The sequence below is a fragment of the Nicotiana tabacum genome, chromosome 20 (assembly GCF_000715075.1).
Source record: "Nicotiana tabacum cultivar K326 chromosome 20, ASM71507v2, whole genome shotgun sequence".
NCBI lineage: Eukaryota > Viridiplantae > Streptophyta > Magnoliopsida > Solanales > Solanaceae > Nicotiana > Nicotiana tabacum.
This window is the reverse complement of record NC_134099.1, coordinates 165123207-165133007: the sequence shown is the minus strand read 5'-3', so window position 1 is coordinate 165133007 and position 9801 is coordinate 165123207.

The following is a 9801-nucleotide window of genomic DNA, read 5'->3' as shown; positions in this document are numbered from 1 at the left end:
TTTTTGTGTGCTTTATATATAAGGACTCTGCCTTCAAAGGTTTTTGATTGATTCTGAAATCCTTTGATGGGGTTTGATTGATTATTACTGATTTTTCTTTACTTGAACCTCATTTACCTTTTCCTGACTTGGTTCATTCGAATTGAATTGTAATTTTGATTTCCCTGGCTGTTTGATTGATTCCCTTTCCTTATTTTTTCCAAGCCGTGTACTATTGAATTCTTTCCTTTAATAACTTCTCTGTATTTACACCTTTTGTGCTGCTTTGAAAAGGTTTTAATCAAAACTGCTTTCCTTAATTGGCTTTTACCCATTGAAATCAGAATCCCTTAACTAAAGGGAGATTGATTTCACTGGTATTTCCTTACCTTTTCTTACTTGTTTTCTGCACTATAAAAGGGGCACGACCCTTCTGCACTTTGATCATCCTTAACTTACAATTCAATACTTTTACAACACACTTCGAATTGCATACTCTTACACACACACTCTCAATTCAGCACTTTACACACATAATCTCACAGCTCTCTTCTAAGATCTTCTGACTATTTGTTGGTTTTACAAGACTACTTCTTTTCTTTTCTTGTTTCCCTGAAACTGGTATGTCCTTTATTTAATTTTCTGTCTCACCCTTATATGTTTCAGACTGTTGTTTACTCTACTGCCTATGTTCAGTAATTTGTGTTAAATATTTTTCTTCCTTGCTTCTATTTCTGTTATGAATCCTCTACCCCTATCCCCTTCTATGTGCTGAGTTAAGTTCTTGGCCTGACAATATCCTAATTACTGTCCATGCCTTGGCTTGATCCACAATGGATCCTAACTCTCAATGCTTGGCTGGTCAGGGGTGTGCCAGCATCCCAATTGCTGGGCATGACCACTAGCTTGCCCTGTCTCTCTTTGATTCCCTTCCCCCCTTGTGCACTTACACCTATTCCTAGAATCTTAAGTTCTGCCCCTCTCTTTTGAGCCTTGCTTTGGGACCTTGAGTTCCCTCTGAACTTGGACATCTGAGAGCTGGCATTTCCACACTGCACTATAATCTAAATCTGCAATATATTTGGGGTGTAAGCACTGCTTGGAGTTCCTGAAACTCCTTGGATCTCTAAAATACCCCAGATAAGAGAAGGATTTGGAAATCTAGATTTCGGAAGTGGTTCAATTTCATATTGTTAGACACTAAGTCTGAATTAGGTTGCTCAGATGTAGCTGTGATTTCTGATGTACTTTTAATTTCTGTCTTATTTTTTTATTGGCCTGTAATAATTTGTATAAACTCATGGGGATTTAGTGAAGAGGGAGGGGGTTACTTTATGCACAAAGGGTAGAGATCATGCCTATAGGATTTAATTTTTGGTCTATGTTACTCTACATGTAGAAAGCATGTCTATAGGGATTAACTTCTAAACTTTCTACAACTACGTATATAGATACCTTGCTCATAAGGGTTTATATTTTCTGCGCATAATGATACCATTAGGCAAACTATAGGTTTAACAACAAGGTTGTATATAGACACCATGTTTGTAAGACTCCTGTTTTAAAAAAAAGTGTTAAAATCAGTTGATATATAGAAAGCATGCCTATAGGAATTTCGAATTTGAACTATCTCATTCTTGTGCAAGACAGCACTAACCGTTTAATTAATAAATACTTTTGGTAAAACTGACAGTCTTCTGCGATTTTCTGAGCCTCGTAATTTAACAAACATTTCCTAAACAAACTGGCATTTTCTGAAACTCTCTTTTTCTGATAAGTTCGTGAAATCTCTTTTACTAGTCTGCATACCTTTTGAAGTTCCTTTCATTTCTTTTAGACCTCTTCAAAATAGAACACACTTTTCCTGAAACCCGTTTCATTCTGAAAAACTAATAACTCTTTATAATCAGTTTGCTTTTCGAAATCGTTAGTTCTGTTCAACACATAGCTAAAGTGGTTCAGTCTTTGACGACTGCATTCGAGTAAGCCTAATGCGGACTTCCTATCTAAAAATATGAGTTAAACCAGTTCGTTTATCGCTTTAATTTTAAAGACCAAACTAGTACATGCAAGACATGCTAAACTCCGTGGCTTATGTGATTTAAGGAGGTTTACTTGAGCCGTATTTGCTTATTTGCTCTCCCCTCTATTGTATTGTGTGTTTTGATTGACGCCTTAGTATTTTGTCCTTTGAAACTATCCAAAGGCCCCAAATCCCTTCCCTTTTAGGATTAGTAGTCCTAAATGCCTCCGGGACTGATAGGATTGGGGGAGGGTAGTAACATGCAATAAGTAACGACACCATTCCACGCTTTAATACCTTAATGGGTGGGAAGGGTATAATATGGATATGATGACCAGTGCGCTAATATCACGTGCGACCCCTCTTCCGAGGAGTGATTGCTCGATATTTCATTGAAGTGATCCATATTAATTATAAACCTAGGACCCCCCCTCCCTTTATTTGCTTTCATCTTTTCTTGTATAATTATTCAAATCTCTTTTTTTTTTTAAATTTCTGCCCTCTCTATATACTTTCAAAAGTTTTCAACCTTATTGCAATGTTATATGCGAGTCCTTATTTGAGTCTTGATTGTTTATTTGTAAAGTCACAATTGCAACATGGCCGGGACCACACTAGTGGATCTTGAGGGGTGCCTAACACCTTCCCATTGAGAAAATTTCTAGCCCTTACCCGAACTCTAGTTTTCCAACTCAAACCCTTCTAAACAAAGTGTCCTAATGCACTATAATCATTAGGTGATGACTCTTCAAATTCTGAAACCCAATTCTCGAAAGGGAATAGAGTTGTCCTTTCCAATGTCGTATACCCGATTTTTGACCCCACGGTCAGAGAAAAAGGGGGAGTCGACACCAATTGCTGAGAAGTTATCTGACCGAGGGAGCTTTACAATTCCCTGCACTATTGGTAACTTCGCTTTCGCCAAAGCACTTTGTGATTTAGAGGCTAGCATAAATCTTATGCCCTTAGCTATCTATAAAGGGTTGGGGATTGGAAGAGCTAGACCCACTTTTATGTTGTTGCAGCTGGCTGACAGGACCGTAAAAAGACCCTCTGGTATCCTGGATGATGTGTTGATTCAGGTAGGGAAATTTGTGTTCCCTGCAGATTTTGTGATCTTAGACTGCAAGGTGAATGAAGAAATTCCCATAATTTTGGGAAGTCCATTCTTGGCCACTGGGAGAGCTCTCATTGATTGTGAGATTGGGTAGCTTAAGATGAGATTGAACGATAAAGAGATAACATTCAATGTTTAAAAATCTATAAGGCGACCAAGTGAATTCGCCAATTGCTCTCTTATTGATGTCGTGGATGTAATTGTGGAAACTGATGATGAGATACTGAATATTGAGGACCCTCTTACTGCATGTTTGATGAATTTAGATGAGGTGAGTATAGAAGAACTGGCAAAATGGGTGTTGGCGTTAGAGGGCAGAAGGTTCTGGGATAGAACTCTTGAATTTGAGCACTTGCACTTGGAAAATAGAGAAACTCCTCCAGCCAAGCCATCTATTGAAGAACCACCAAAGCTGGAATTGAAGCCACTGCCCGCCCATCTCAGGTATGAGTTCCTTGGACCTGACTCCACATTACCTGTTATTATCTTATCTAGTTTGTTAGATGTGCAGGAACAACAACTTTTGCAGGTACTCAAAGAGTGTAAGACTGCCATTGGGTGGACCATGGCAGACATTAAGGGGATCAGCCCCGCCTACTGTATGTATAAGATTCTGGTGGAAGAAGGACACAAACCTTCCAGGGAACACCAAAGAAGGCTGAACCCCAACATGAAGGAAGTGGTGAAGAAAGAAGTGATAAACTGGTTAGATGCGAGAATCATTTTCCCAATCTCTGACAGTAGCTAGGTTAGCCTGGTGCAATGTGTTCCTAAGAAGGGTGACATGACGGTGATCAAAAACGATAACAATGAACTGATCTCAACAAGAACCGTCACGGGCTGGAGAATTTGCATGGACTACATAAAGTTAAATCTGGCCACCCGGAAAGACCACTTCCCACTTCCCTTCATTGTTCAGATGCTAGACAGATTGGTAGAGAGGTCACACTTCTATTTTCCAGATGGGTACTCAGGGTACAATCATATCTCTATTACACCAGAGGATAGAGAGAAGATCTCCTTCACTTGCCCATATGGCATTTATGCTTTTCGGAGGATACCCTTTGACCTATGCAATGCACCCGCCACATTTCAAAGGTGCATAATGGTCATATTCACTGACATGGTAGAAGATATAATGGAGGTATTCATGGATGATTTCTCAGTGGTGGGAAACTCATTCGAGGAGTGCCTTAGAAGCCTCACTCGTGTGCTGAAACTATGTATTGAGACTAACCTGGTTCTTAATTGGGAGAAGTATCATTTCATGGTACAAGAGGGCATAGTCTTGGGATACCGAGTATCAAGTAAAGGAATCGAGGTAGATCGTGCTAAAGTGGATATGATAGCAAAGCTGCCCCTCCAACTTCAATCAAGGCAATCAGGAGCGTCCCCGGGCATGCCGGTTTCTACCGGAGATTCATAAGAGACTTCTCAAAAATCGCAAACCCTCTCTGTAAGTTGTTAGAAAAAGATCACCCTTTCTTGTTCTCTAATGAATGCAGGGTAGCATTCGAGGAGTTGAAAAAGAGGCTAGTCATAGCACCCATCATTGTTGCCCCCGACTAGGAGCAACCTTTCAAACTCATGTGTGACGCTAGTGACTACGCAGTGGGGGCAGTGCTGGGACAGCGAAAAGATAAGCTAATTCATCTAATCTATTATGCCAGTAGAATGTTGAGTGGAGCCCAGCTGAACTACACTATGACTGAAAAGGAGATGTTAGCTGTGGTGTTTGCTTTAGACAAGTTCAGATCATACCTGATTGGCTCTAAGGTAATTGTATACACTGATCATGTAGCTCTCAGGTACTTGATTGAGAAGAAGGAGTCTAATCCGCGCCTGATTCTTTGGGTGCTGCTACTGTAAGAATTTGACCTCAAAATTTGTGACCGTAAGGGCACAGAGAACCAAGTCGCTGACCATCTATCACGACTTGAGGGAGCTGAAAACTCAGTTGAGGTTGAGGATATTCTGGAAACCTTTCCAGATGAGCAACTGCTCGCTACTAGTCTTGAGGAAGTGCCATGGTATGCAAACTTTGCAAATTACCTGGTCAGCGGTATAGTTCCCTATGACCTTTTCTCTGTACAAAAGAAAACGTTTTATCGTGACTGCCGTATGTATTATTGGGATGAACCTTACCTATTTAGAATATGTATTGACAATATGATCCGGAGGTGCATCCCGGAGATAGAACAATCTTCTGTTTTGCAGGCATGTCATGCATTGGCGTATGAAGGGCATTTTGGAGGAGTCAGTACAACGGCGAAAGTGCTAGAGGCCGGTTTCTTTTGGCCAACAGTGTTCAAAGATGCGCACCAATGGGTGAAGGGCTGCAATGAATGTCAGCAAACCGGGAACATTTCACGTCGCCATGAGATGCCCATGAACCAGATTCAAGAGGTGGAAGTGTTTGATGTTTGGGGGGTTGACTTTATGGGACCCTTCGTCAGCTCATTTGGCAATAAGTACATACTTGTTGTTGTAGATTATGTGTCCAAATGGGTAGAAGCTGCAGCATTTCCCACTAATGATGCAAGAGTAGTGGTGGGGTTTTTAAAGAAGAACATATTTACCCGTTTTGGGACACCGAGAGTTATAATCAGTGACGGAGGCACCCACTTCTGTAATCGAGCCTTTGAGAAGCTGATAACAAAGTATGATGTGTGTCACAAGGTGGCAACACCATATCATTTGCAGACAAGTGGATAGGTAGAAGTATCTAATAGAGAGATAAAGAGTGTATTGACCAAGACAGTGAACGCCACAAGAATTGATTGGGCGAAAAAGCTAGATGATGAACTCTGGGCTTATATAACTTCTTTTAAAACACCAATTGGTATGTCACCATATAAGTTGGTGTTCGGGAAGGCCTGCCACTAGCTAGTGGAACTTGAACATAAAGCTTGGTGGGCACTGAAACAGTTGAACCTAGACATTGAGGTTGCGGGCACAACTAGAATCACTGAATTGCATGAGCTTGACGAGTTCCGACATCTTGCTTTTGAGAGCACAAGGTTGTACAAGGAAAGAATGAAGAGGTTGCATGACTAGAATATTATTGAGCGACATTTCAAACCCGGGGAATGTACTGCTCTATAATTTGAGATAAAGGCTATTCCCGGGTAAGCTTAAGTCACGATGGTCTGGACCGTTTTGAGTGGTTGAAGTATTCCCATCAGGGGTTGTAGATATTGCCTTAGAGAAAGACTCTCACACGTTTAGAGTCAATGGGCAGAGATTGAAGCTATATGTAGGCATGAAGGAACCAAAGGAAGTGTTAGAGATCCACCTAATGGAACCTCATAGGTCGAGCGAGCCTTAAATGCACTTGTCTGCGTCGTGTCGCGACGTTAAATCAGGTTCTATATGGGAGGCAACCCATTGAATTGTTGTAATTGTTGTGCCACGACATTAACTAAGGTGCTGGTTAGGAGGCAAACCAACGATAGTAGTAGTAGTTAATTGTGAGTTTCGGGAAGCACTAACCAATGCAGGTAACAATGGGCGGGTGATAAGGCCATCGAAAGTGGTAAGAACAGGTGGAAAATATAAAAAACAAATTGTGCCCAGAAGCGCGCCCGCGCTACAGGCCGTGCTATGGGCCGCGCATATGGGCAAGCATTCTGCCTGGGCTCAAAAATATTAGCACACCCACGCTATTGAACGCGCTACTAGCGCGATCGCGCTAGTGGCCACGCATATGGGTTTGTATTCTGCCTGAGCTAGCGCGGTCGCGCTAGTCCCGCCCACATCTATGCGTTTTGTGTTATTTTTTTATTTTATTTTTTTTCTCTTCTCATGTTTATTTAGTCTAAATTAAACCCCAATTCTCCCCCCCCCCCCCAATCTAATAACCCTGTCTTAAATCCCAAATTCTCACCCCACCGATACAAACATCTTCAACAACCCTCCCCAACCCTAACCGCCCTTCTTCTTCAAAGAACTCTCCCCTTCTCCAAAATATTCCCCTTCCTCAGTCTCTCAAGTCTCAAGCCTCATTCATTTCTACTTTTCTTCTCTTCTCCCCACACTCTATCACTATAAGTATGCGTTCCTTGTTCCATTTTTCCTTTTTTTTATTTATATTTTTTTTCAGAATTTCGTGGGTCTCTTGTGTTGCATTTATGTAGTTGGTTTTCTCTATTTTGATTAGTAGAATTGGTAACATATGTTGTAGTGTTTATGGGTGGTGAGATTGGTGGGGTGTTGCTTCACTTGGTTTGTGATTTTGGAGAATATTGTTGTGGGTTGAGGTTGTAACATGTGTGAAATGGGGTATGAGTGTAGAATGCCCACAAAGTGTTTGTGTAAATGCCTCTGTAAACGTAATTGTGTAGTTGTGACCACTTATGCGTGTGAAGTCTGAGTAACCACATTGCGTCACAAGTTTATGTTGGGCTGTGCTAATGTTCTCCCATTTTCCAGGTACTATGGCTCTATCTCGGAAATGTCGCGCCACAGGTGCCTCTTCTAGTAGCCAAGCCGGCTCGTCCAGGGCATGCGAGGCAGCCCCTGCCCGCCCCTTTGATAGTAATACATTTGTCTCTGCCAAGGCTCAGGACCGCTTTGTGGATAAGGCCTCTAAAAAGCCAATTCCGGAGAGGGAAATTGACATAAGATCGGTTCAGCTACACTGCCCTCACATATACACTAAGATGGTGAGGCGGGGGTTGCAAACTTTCATTGACGAGCCGGGCGAGGGCAATGTAATGGTTGTTAGAGAATTTTACGCTAATGTAAAGGAGCATGCCAATGATATAGTCACTGTGCACAGAAAACCGGTGGATGCCTCTGTTGAGGCTATATGGACGATGTACCAGCTTCCCCCTCATGTGGACCCATATGAAGACTTTTATGAGATGTATGGCAGAACATACACGCAGTGGGCGATGTTCTTGGAAATGATATGTGTACCCCGGAAGGAGGTGATCTGGATGAAGTATGGTGAGAAATTTCACTCCTTGGCACTAACCTTTGAAGGGAAGTGCTGGTTGTATATTATCAACAATTGTCTAATCCCGTCCCTCAACACTACGGAAGTGAATGGCCCCCGAGCGGCCTTGATTTAGTGCTTCATCAATGGTTACAACTTCGACGTGGCCAAAGTGATTCATGAGGAGATGTTCATCCACTGTCCAGTCAAAAGGTATGGATTCTTTTTCCCTTATTTGTTCACTAAACTTTGGAGGCAAGCTCGGGTGCCGGAAAATCTGGCGGTGGATGGGCTGGTGCCAAAAGACCGCAAGTTTCGGGCTGACAAGGTAACCACGGGTAAGGAGCCGGTGGCAGCAGGTTGGGAGGATAGTAGTGGCTCTGATGACTCGGAGGACGAGGAGGACAAGCAGGAGGACGTGGGGGCCGAACCACAGGCCCATGAGCAAAGTGCAGCAGCTGCAGCACCATATGGGACTGCAACATCTTCTGGAGATGCCCGAGTGTCCCATTTCACCTCTTTGGAGTAGGAGATGGCTGGGTTGCAGACCTCAGTCACTGATTTGGGTGCCCCCGTAGACGCGGTGGCTGACCGGCAGGTGAAGTTGGAGAAGAAATTCTTAGGTTGGCTGAGAGCTCTGGGTCGTGCTTGCAATGTGAACCCAGACATCGTCTTCGATCAGGAGTGATCTTTCAGGGAAGTTCCTTTACCTCACTGTTCTTTAACTTTTTATGCCATGAGGACATGTCTACATTTTAAGTGTGGGGTGGGGGATACTTCAATGTATATATGTATATGTAGCAAGTTGACTGGTTGATGTTTCTTTGTTTCTCTTTGATTGTTTTGATGTTTTGAGTAATAGTTTCATTAGGTAATTTTAAAGTAGGTAAGTGACTTGTCCCGACAACGGATCTCTTTTGGCAGGGTTCTTGAGGGACTAAGTCGGAAAAAAATGGAGACTCTTCCTGATGACGGATCTTTTAGACAATTTTCTTGAGAGAAGTAAGTCTAGAGAAAAGACCAAAAAGATTTTTTTAGGTAGTGTAGTAACTCCCCCTTGGTTTTTCTTTGGGCCACGGTTCTTTTCCAAGGGTTTAGACACACTCGAGTGTAGGTAATTTTTGTTTAGTTTATTTTTTTTACAAGGGTTTATTTTTTTTAGTTTTTAGTTAGGATTGATGGGCTACGAGTTGAATTCGAAAGAGAAACCCCTAGCGTTAATATACCTAAACACAATAGACACTAGAGTGTAACGCTTAATCTCAGTGGTTGATTCTTGCTAAAGTGCCTTATATTGTATGTTTGTCACTGACTTAAATACTCATAAGAGAGTGTCTTGATAAGCCAATCTGGAGTGAGTCATATGCCATGTGTGTGTGAGTTATACTTATTTCATGATTCACATTTGATGCCTAGAACTTGCCCCGTGTGTTTGCAAAGCGAAATAGTAGTTTCATTCAGTCTTAAAGGTGATATAGGCATTTCTTTGTTGAGCCAGACATATAAAGTAAACCCACCTAACAGTAGCACATCGTAGTCAACCCCGTTAAGCATATAATCCTGTTTCTTTGGCAACCACATTGCGAACCTTACCCAATTGTTTGAATGGACATCTGTTTGAACCCCTTTACCTCTCATAAGCACTTGAATGGTATTGAAATTATGCAAAAGCAAAAGTGTGGGGTGGTGGTTTGGTTTTTGAGTGGAACCGTTGAAATAGAGAAAAGGTGCAGTATTTGGAAA